This window comes from Myotis davidii, unplaced genomic scaffold, assembly GCF_000327345.1.
Source record: "Myotis davidii unplaced genomic scaffold, ASM32734v1 scaffold3142, whole genome shotgun sequence".
NCBI classification, from domain to species: Eukaryota; Metazoa; Chordata; class Mammalia; order Chiroptera; family Vespertilionidae; genus Myotis; species Myotis davidii.
In genome coordinates, this window is record NW_006292910.1 from 88,985 (window position 1) to 98,706 (window position 9,722).

A 9,722-nucleotide genomic window follows, 5' to 3' on the forward strand; every position below is an offset into this window, starting at 1 on the left:
AACATTCCAGTGGGGGAGACTAAGCAAGGACAAAGGCAGATAATATAACCTCAAAATTAATGTCCGTGGGATGAGTGAAGAAACGGGGCTGAGGTGGATGGCGTCAGAGGGCTGCTCCGACTGGAGGCCTGGCATTCCGGGAAGGCCTCCCAGAGAGGGTGCTGTGCTGAGGCCAGAAGGAGCTCTTCGAGGGACAGAAGGAGCTCTCGTGTCAGGAGAAGAGACAAGGGCATTTCAGGCAGAAGGGACAGCTTGTAGGACCCCTGCTGGTTGGAAGAGCTCAGGTGGGGCCAGTTGCCTTTGTCCAGTCGTCATTAATGGGGAGTGCAGTGGAAGGTGACTTTGAGAGACACGTGTGGCTGGCTGCTCAGGCTCTCATGCACCACAGGAAGAGTTTGAAGCAAAAGGATGAGGAGGGTGAGGGGAGCAGGTGGAGAAGCTGGAGAGCAGAGAGCAAAGTGCAGTTTCTTGTGGTCGAGTCAGCAGGGTTGGTGATGGGTTGGGTCTGGAGAGGAGGGGGCTGGAGGGAGTGAGAGGGGCTGCCCTTAGGACTCTGAGCTGTGCTGATGCTGGGGACCAGCGTGTCCGAGGGCGATGCTTCAGTTATGGACGTTATCATTTTATACTGGGCTCTGTTTGGATCTGCAAATCAGTTCTTCCCAGTGTGTGATGTGCAGAGTATTTATCTATACCTGTGTGTGGTCTATAAGATACATAACATATTTGTAAACACACAGACAGATGTAAACGTTTAAACCTCTATTTGCTATAACAGGCACTAACTAGGAGTCCTCACAAATCTTACATGGAGGTTTCATTACCCCTACTTTTCAGATCAGCAACTTCCTGGGAGAGCTGGACAATAGTCAGCTACATTTATTATGCTCTTCCTCTGTGTCAGGCATGGTGGAACCAGTGTATTCTAGTTTGTTCCTCATGCCGACCTTAGATGGTCACTTTACGTGGGACCACCATCATCTGCTCTTACTGATCAGGAGACTTGCTGGGCTCTCCTGAGTTGCCTCCTCACAGGTCTCCTCTCTTCCTGTCTGTTCTTGACCAGCAGCCAAAACAGAGGCTTAAATGGAGGACAGATTAGTCATCCTTTTGCTCAGAAGCTTGTAACTGCCCCCATATCAGAGTCCTTCCAGGACCCTTCTCTCCTGCCAGCCCTTCAGCTGTCTTCCGGGCTGCGTGCCTCTATACGCTCACCTCTTCACCCCACTGTGTGCCCTCTGTCCCTACTGTCTCCCCTCCATCCTCCCATCAGCCTGCCAAGAAGGTGGGTCTTGCTCCGTCTCTGTCCTTAGGGAACAGAACAACGCCTGGCAGGTAGCAGACACTCAGCAGTGTTTGTTGAATGAATGAACACCTCTTTCTTACTTTTTATGTTGGTAGTAAATGGTGGAGTCCAAATTGGGGCTCTTGGCCTCTGAAAACTAGTGCTTTTCTGCCTCAGCACCCCCTCCCATTGTGTTGGTGCACCCGGCATATATTTATGCCCATATGTCTATCTCCAAAGTTCCATGCTTTCCTTTATAGAATAGAAACATTCGCTAAACACTCAGAATTGTTCTAAAACTATACAGTGCAATAGATTAAGTGAATCTCTTGAAAACAGTAAATTAACCTGAAAAAATGGCTCTGTCCCACCACCATCATTTTAACTCCTTTCATGTGACGGGTAATTGAAACACATTCTCTTAAGTCAGTGGTTTTCAACCTTGGCTGCACATTAGAATCACCTGGGAATCTTGTTAAAATTCTGATTTCTGGGCTTCATCATTAGTAACAAAGAAACAAAATTTCCAGAGGATGAGGCCCAGAAATCAGGATTTTAACAAGATTCCCAGGTGATTCTACTATGCAGCCAAGGTTGAGAACCACTGGCTTAGGTAGTAACATCATCCATAATGGTCAGAAGTAACAATTATAACTACATCTTGATAAAAATGAAATAATTTAAAAATTCTGGAAGTTTCAGAAAAGCAACCAAATAAAATGAAAAATATGTGATTCAACTGTGGAGGCTTAAAGGATTTAAACATTGGAGAGAATGCGGTTTTATAAGCTGTGTGGTAGAGAGCAATCAGAAGAATTTGCCTGGGTTTAGGAACCTGGGGATTTAATCCCAGCCCTGACCTCACAGGCACCTCGATTCCCGGCTCTGCCGCAGGTTCCCTGTGTGTTGCGTTGGTGGTTTCCAAGCTTCCTTCCATTTCTAGAAGACTGCTGTTTGTAGGAGTAAAACAGTACGTTCTACGTGTTTTAAGGGCCATGCAGTTGGTTGTTTAAGAACTAGCACCCGTGTGCAGTCCTGGGCTAAATACAGTGATGCCACCTCACTTCGTGGCTGCTTGAGATCCACAAGCGGCCAGCACTTGGCACCAAGCATCCCGTCCCCTCCGTGTGGACCTGGTCGCTCTGCTGGAAGAGGTGAGGTGCAGGACGGAGGAAGGTGGGCCAGCGGGCAGGGTCTGGGTTAGGGTGGGGTGGAGTGACGGGTCTGACTCTGAGAAATGGCGAGACTCCAGAGTCCAGGCGATCCTTCTGTGTTTTCCTCAGGCTTAGGAACTAGACTGTTGTCGTGAATTAAATGAAGCAAGGATTGTGTTCAGCTTGTAAATCTAGAGCATATGATAACTAACGATAATTCAGTGGTGGGGGGGGGCATTGAATTAGGCCCTCTTCCAACATTGTAGAGTTAGAAACAGGTGTTTGGAGAATAAGTTTGATCGTTGCATTGTATTTTGTGCCTTCACTTCCGGGCAGCGCACGTACATCCGATTCCTTCTTGGTTTTCTTGGTTAGTCACAGTGCACACAAGTTCTCTCCCTCTCCGAGTGTCAGCGCACTTAGGGTGAGTTGCTTTCTGTAAGGACAGGAACTTACCAAGGATGTCAGGAAGTGTCTCATCACGTCTGTGAGGCCGAGAGCGAGTCACAATAGCCCTTTTCCTGTGGATCACATGCACGGAGCTGGTGCTGCACGTGAGTCCCCTGCCTACTGTCACCTCGCGGCACCCAGGTCTCCGTCATCTCCCTTTCCTCCCTTTTCAGGAATGGGTTCTGCCGGGCACCTGCTTTCTCAGATTTCTCTTTTGAGGCGAGGCCTCGTGTGTGCCTTACGTGGGCCCTGGCGGAGAGAGGACAGGGATTCCATGTCTGGCCTCTGCCTTGGGAAGGGGGACCCAGCCAAGGGGATGTCCCCAAGTAGAGGAGGGGATTCAGGGGCTACCAATGGGAAAATGATGGAAAACAGACTTCACTCAGACGCTTCACCTGGTTCAGGCCTGAGCACAAACAGCCGACGTTAAATCTAAATACAGGAAGTAGTTTTGAGAGACGTGCTCGGGCCACAGCTGAAAATGCAATGAAGTGACTGTTTATATCCACTCTAGCTAGATAGGAATGAAATTAATCACATAAAATGCATATTTATTTGTCTTGACCACTTGAATTTGATTCCTCTTTAGAATAGGAATCTATCCCAAATAACAGTCAGACTTATTATTTTTGAGTCAGTCATTGGCATTAGGTTTTGCAGCGTGCCTATTATAATACAGTGTTCTTTGCGGGCTACTTTAGAGGATTATCCTTCCTTTCTTACTATATTAAAACTTTATTTCATTAAAAAGTTACCTAAGGTAGGCCTGGTGGGGCGGGGCACCTGGTGGCAGGGCTTCCCTGCAGCCAACCACTTCTCTCAGCCCATATTAGTACCAAACATGAAATGCGGGGAATGCAGGTCTGGGCTAAGGTCTGGGTTCCCGGAGTCTGGTTTTGCACCAGCCTTCCAGGTGGGGCTGAAACCCACGCATGGGCATCCTCTGCAATGGGCCTGTGGGTTGTAGGTGGAACCTGCGGGCCCCTGGGAGAGGTCAGCCGTGGCTCTTGACCGGTCTCTGCAGGGACCACTTGCAGGTCAGCCCTGTCAAGAAGGCCTGGGTGGAGCAGGAGGAGCCGGGTACACCGCCCTCATTGCCACTGAGCCCCGAGCAGTTGGTCCACGTCCAGAAGAACAAGACCGCGGCCCTGCGTAGTCTCACGGCTCGCAGCCTGCCAGTGAGTGTCGGTAAGAGTTGGAAGGAGCACCTTGGTGGAGAGTTCCGAAAACGGTATTTTGTAAACCTAATGGGATTTGTTGCCTAAGAGAGAAGGCATTACACTGTTTACCCACCCCTCCACTGAGTCTCCACATGGATGCAAAATGCAACACAAGAGGTTGTCATTCTGAGACAGGATCCGTATCACGGACCAAATCTAGCTCATGGGCTCTGCGTTAGTGTTCAAAGACCTGTGCCACATCCGCCCCGTTTGGAAAGCATTTTTAAAGAGCTGTCTACAGACACCGATGGTTTTGTTCATCCTGGTCAGGGAGATGTATCTGAGTGGGCCAAGCAAGGTGTTCTGTCAACAGTGTCCTCACTGTCCGGGCACATCAGGCCAGTTCTCATAAGGCGGAAGGTTGGGAGCAATTTACTGATGCGGTTGTGTCCTGGCTAAACCAGAACTCAAGTGACCTCATCTTCTTGCTCTGGGGCTCTTAATGCCAGAAGAAGGGCAGTGCCATCGATAGGAAGCGCCACTACGGCTGCAGACCACCCATCCCTCCCCATTGTTGTGTACAGAGCGTTCTTTGGATGCAGACATTTCTCTAAAACCAACGAGCTTCTGAAAAAGTCTGGCAAGGAGCCCATCAATAGAAAGATCTGTGACCTTGAACTGGGGTGAGAGTGGGGGTCCTCTGGGCGGTTACTAGCAGCTGCTTTTGAAGTATTTGTCAGCGACGAAGTTGAATTGAAAACATAATTTCTCGCCGAAACCGGTTTGGCTCAGTGGATAGAGCGTCGGCCTGTGGACTGAGGGGTCCCGGGTTCGATTCCGGTCAGGGGCATGTGCCTCTCTCATCGATGTTTCTGACTCTCTATCTCTCTCCCTTCCTCTCTGTAAAAAATCAATAAAATATATTAAAAAAAAAAAGAAGACATAATTTCTCTAGTGATTCTTAGGCACTGTGCCTACTAGGGAGGAAGTGTTGGTGAAGTGGCAGCTTTGTCCAGCAGAGACTGTACCCTGTGACCACATGCCTGTCTTTGCAACTTGGCTCTGGCCTAGAATATGCGTCAAAGTTTTTGGGAGGAAGAGGAGGTCAAATTCTCTAGACTCTCCTCCCCTCTGTTTCCTTTATGGTTAAAGATGGGGCGATAGCACCTTTTTGGTATATAAGTCAGCTGCTACTCTACTGGTTTTTCCCTGTAGGTTAAACTTTAGGTTCTAAGGTGTTGGGTGTTTTTATATAGAAAGGCCGCCTTTGCACATCCTGGTGTTCCAGTCTGGGCCAGGTCCACCGCCCTTTGACCCTTTACAGAGCTCACAAACCCTTCCTTGAAGGAAATAGGACCCTTTTTGCCATTTCCCAGAAATTAAGGTTCAGTTTCCTGGTGGTAGCAGAGGTGAAATTCCTCAGGAACAATCCTTGCTGTGACTCTTCAGACTGGCAGATGCCAGGAGACCTGGGCTGGTCTTGTTATACTGTTTCTGGGTGTTTCTAGCAATAAGCAGTGGAAGCTGAACAGAAAGGAGGGGAAGGGAGATTTATTATTATTATTATTATTATTATTATTTTTTTTTTAGCAGAGGAAATGCTATTCTCTCAGGTGTGCCCTGAACTGGATTTTTAAGACAGCATAGTGTCAAATGCTGTTTTTTCTTGACTGAAATCACTTTGGGATACCTTTTTCTGCAACACTGGAGAATTTCGCTCTTTTAAAAAACACATAAGTGGATGTTTTGTATTTTATTAATCCTTTGTTTAAGAGACCATGTTTATTAGGTCTGCACCTCCATCCTAGGTCCTGTTAGAGATGCTGTATTGCTGTTACTTGGTCTCAAACTTGCTAGAGTTTGGTAATAAAAGGTTGTTGGAGTTAAAGAGAGAGAGAGAGAGAGAGAGAGAGAGAGAGAGAGAGAGAAGAAGCTATCTAAATGTTTAAAAAGTCTCATGTAATAATTTTTTAAATTAACAGTTCCGGGAAATAGTGGCATGTGCAGTAAACGATGAATTATTTGCTGTAGGTAGAAGCAGGTTTGCGGGTTGAGGCTGAAAGTCCTAATCCAGGAGGAGGTGGAATCTGTAGGATGGAACCTGAGGACTTCAGAGCTGCGATAACCCAGGTCGTCACTGAGCCCTAGGGACAAAGTCACTTCCCTCAAGTCTCCGCTGGTGCGATGAGAGCCTCTGTGAGGACTGTGAGCTCCGCTAGGCCTGCGCCTCTGACTCCTACTCTGGGGTTTTCTCTCTTCGTGTATTTTGGTGTCACGAGTAGGTGGCTTCCTCCCACATGCACATGAGTGAGTGGCATATTTGATGATTTCACAACGGAGCTTTCTAATCTTTAATTTTATACCTCTAATGAAGCTAAGAGGGCACTGATAGTATTTCCATAGAAGAGGCAGGTACTGTGTAAACCTACAGGATATTTCAGAGCACAAAGCATCGTGTCCCGTGCCCCTCTCCCCCCAACCCCTAGCTACCCTTAAATTCTCCCCGTGTGGATCAGCTCTGGGCGGGCAGGGCCCAGGCAGGGAGGGGGTGCTGATGAATGGAAGTGCTCTCACTGATAGCCCTGGCTGTGGGTAAGGGAGGCTTTCCTTTAAGTTCACCAAGACTTCGAGCCATGATGTAACCTGGGAAGGGTGCACAGAGTTCCTGGGTCAGAGCAACACGGTGAGTGGCACCAGGGAGGGGCAGTGCTGGCTGACACAGCAGGCTGCCCTGTGTGCAGTCACACAGAAGAATCCATCTGCATGGAGTTGGGCCGCGTGCAGTCTTTTGTGCCAGGCTCCTTTCACTTTGTGTGTTTCGGGCATGCCCTTGTTGTAGCATGGGCAGTGCTGGTATAAGTAAATAACTGGGTAAGTTAGTAAGTAAGTGGGGGAGCAGGGATAGCTCTTCCTGACCGAAGAATGTCAGTTAATCGGTAGAAGGAATGAGGAAATAGAAAATCACCATCAGCTGACACCACAGTCAAGTCACTTCAGGCCAGACCCAGGGACCAATGCTAAGATACCGGGCGCAAGTTTGAGGAGAAACAGGATATTTGCCTAGTCTCGAAGTATCTCTTCCCAAGTTATTTATTTATTAAAAGGGGAAAATAGTAAGTGTAGAGTGGATAAAGCCAGCAGACACTACCTCCCCCAGATGACTCGGGTTAACAACACCTGTGATGAGACAGGTCCTAGGCTCCCTGCTAGCACACGGCACGTCCTCTTCCTGGTATTCTTGTCATAGATTCACTACCACAATGTCATGTCAGGAAAAAGCTGCCAGACTCCAGGAGGGGACATCCTGAGAAACACCTGGCCAGTGCTCGCCAAGTACCTCGACAGGCCGGGACGGAGGAGGAGCCTGAGGAGACATGGCCTCGGACTGCAGCGTGCATTCTGGGTGGGGTCCTGGAACATGAGGGACGTTCCAGGGAAACTGGTGCATGCCAACGGGGTCTGCACTTGAGCTGACACTGTTGTACCAGGGGCTCATTTTCTAATTTTGGGAACCGGTCAGTGATTCTGAGAAACGTGGGCACTAGGAGAAGCTTGGTGAAGGGCAATGGGACCTCAGTACTATGTTCCACTTTTTATTAGTCTAACATTTAAAAACAAAATGTTGATATAGGAAAGCACACAACAGCATGGCGTGGTGCCTGGGGAACCCAGCAAGGACAGGCCCATGGTCTTGGTCTCCTTGTCAGACTGAGGGAGGATTCCCAGTTGTCTTTAGGGAGAGTCCTTCCCTGTGTTCGTACTGGACAGCCTGGCTACCTGGAGCCCAGTGTGGAGCCTTCGGGAGAGTGCGTCCTGCACCTGTGTGGGGAGGGGCGCGTTCTTCACAGGGGCCAAGAATGCATGGTTCCCTTGGGGTGGGGGGCGCTGTGAGCAGGAAGCTCCAGAGTGGGGACCTCTGGCATGGCTGCCAGGGGTGTCCTAGGCTGTCCTTGGTCTTTTAATGTTATTTTTTTCAAAGAGAAATTTTTAATTTTTATATATTCAAACTAATCAGTCTTTTTCTTTATGACTTTGTGTTTACATACCATCTAAGAACATTTCCCTTCCTCAAGGGTCATTCTTTAATTTCTTCCAGAAGTTTCATATTCTGTTTTCCACATTCAGGTCTATGTGAAATCTGTTTTTATACAGCTTGAGGTCAGGATCAAATATTTTTTCCATTGGCTAGCCAGTTGCCCTTTATCCTTGCCCAGTGGTCAGAAATGCCACTTCTATCATACACTAAATGCTTTCTTCAATTACATTCTAATTGCTTACTTATCATTGCCCTGGAGGAAAGCTATTGACTTTGTATGTTAGTCATGTCTCATGTTTTCAGGTGGAAGATCAAACTGTGCAAACAGTGCCTCTTCCTTTCTAATCCTTGTACTTTCCCCTGACTCTAGAGCTTCTGATATCCTGGCTGAATGCAATGTTTAAACAGTAGCGGCGATGAGCGGTGCTTCTCTTGTTCTAACTTGGTGAAGTTTCCTCACCAAGTGTGATAGTTACCATAGCTGATCATACACACCCTTTGTCTAGTTAAGCAACTTACCTCCCCGGTGTGCTGAGAATTTTTAAATAAACTTTATTAAAAATAGCAGAATTTTACTGTTGCTTTTTCTACAAACAATCTGTAGAGATGATCCTATGTTTTTTCCCTCCTGGCAATCTGTTAATATAGTAAATGTCATTGGATTTCCTGATGGTAAACATTTTTTCATTCTCCGGAAAAACTTTGTTATACTTAGAACACACTGAACATTAAATGTGTTATTTATTTTAATACCTTCTTTTGAAAAATGAGCCCCTCCTCTTCCCCCTCAGCCCCACCCTTTTCTTTCCTGAAACGTAGCTTGCATACCACGAGGGTCCGCAGTGGTATGGCCAGTGCATGAGTAATACTGGCTTTCTCGGCGGGGGGGGGGGGGGGGGGGGGGGCATAAAAGCCCTGATTTGCAGAATTTGTCAGTTTTCATGGCAAAAATATTCTCACCCTTGCCTATTTTCAGCTGCCAATGAGCTGACATGACAGCTGCTTCACAAAACTCCTGAAAGTGTAACAGTCCTTGCTCCTGAGCTGGTACCAGCTGCCACCGGACTCTGGTGTGCAGCCTGGTGACTTCTATGTCTGTGCACGTGTGTCACCATCTCCCACGTCCACCTGGAGGCTTCATAGTGCCATCCCAGCTCAGCCCCATGTTGAGAAGTGATTTCCACTTGTTTTCTAACCATTTGGTAGAGTTTACTGCTGCTTTTCAGTCGCCCCAGGGTTACCACCGGCTCCTGGCTCGAACACCTAGTTTATTTATTTTCAACTCATTCTTGTTTTCTACTCAGTGCAGTGACAGCTGTTCATTTTCCCCTAAGAACTACCTTGGCTGCTTCACTATGGATAGTAAGTATAGGGCTCGGGACTGCGCCATCTTGGGCGATTGTTGCCGGCATCCAGAGACCAGCTACTAACCTGGAAACAAGGGATCTCAAGCAGCGGGACTGCGTGAACTCAGACGAGCACTGCTTCTTATCACAGAAAGCAGAGAGAGAACTACATAACCAAACACCTTGAGAAGAGAAATCATGGTGAAACAAAGAACCAACCCAAATATGAAAGAAAAGCAGGCATCACCAGAAAAGGAAGTCAAAGAAAAAAGAGGGGGGAGAGGGGGGGAGAGA

General features: G+C 47.8%; 1 pseudogene; it reads left to right on the forward strand.

Moving 5' to 3' along the window:
• Positions 1-3,818: 3,818 nt before the first annotated feature.
• LOC102766263 lies at positions 3,819-4,788 on the forward strand (annotated as a pseudogene).
• The last annotated feature ends 4,934 nt before the right edge of the window (positions 4,789-9,722 follow it).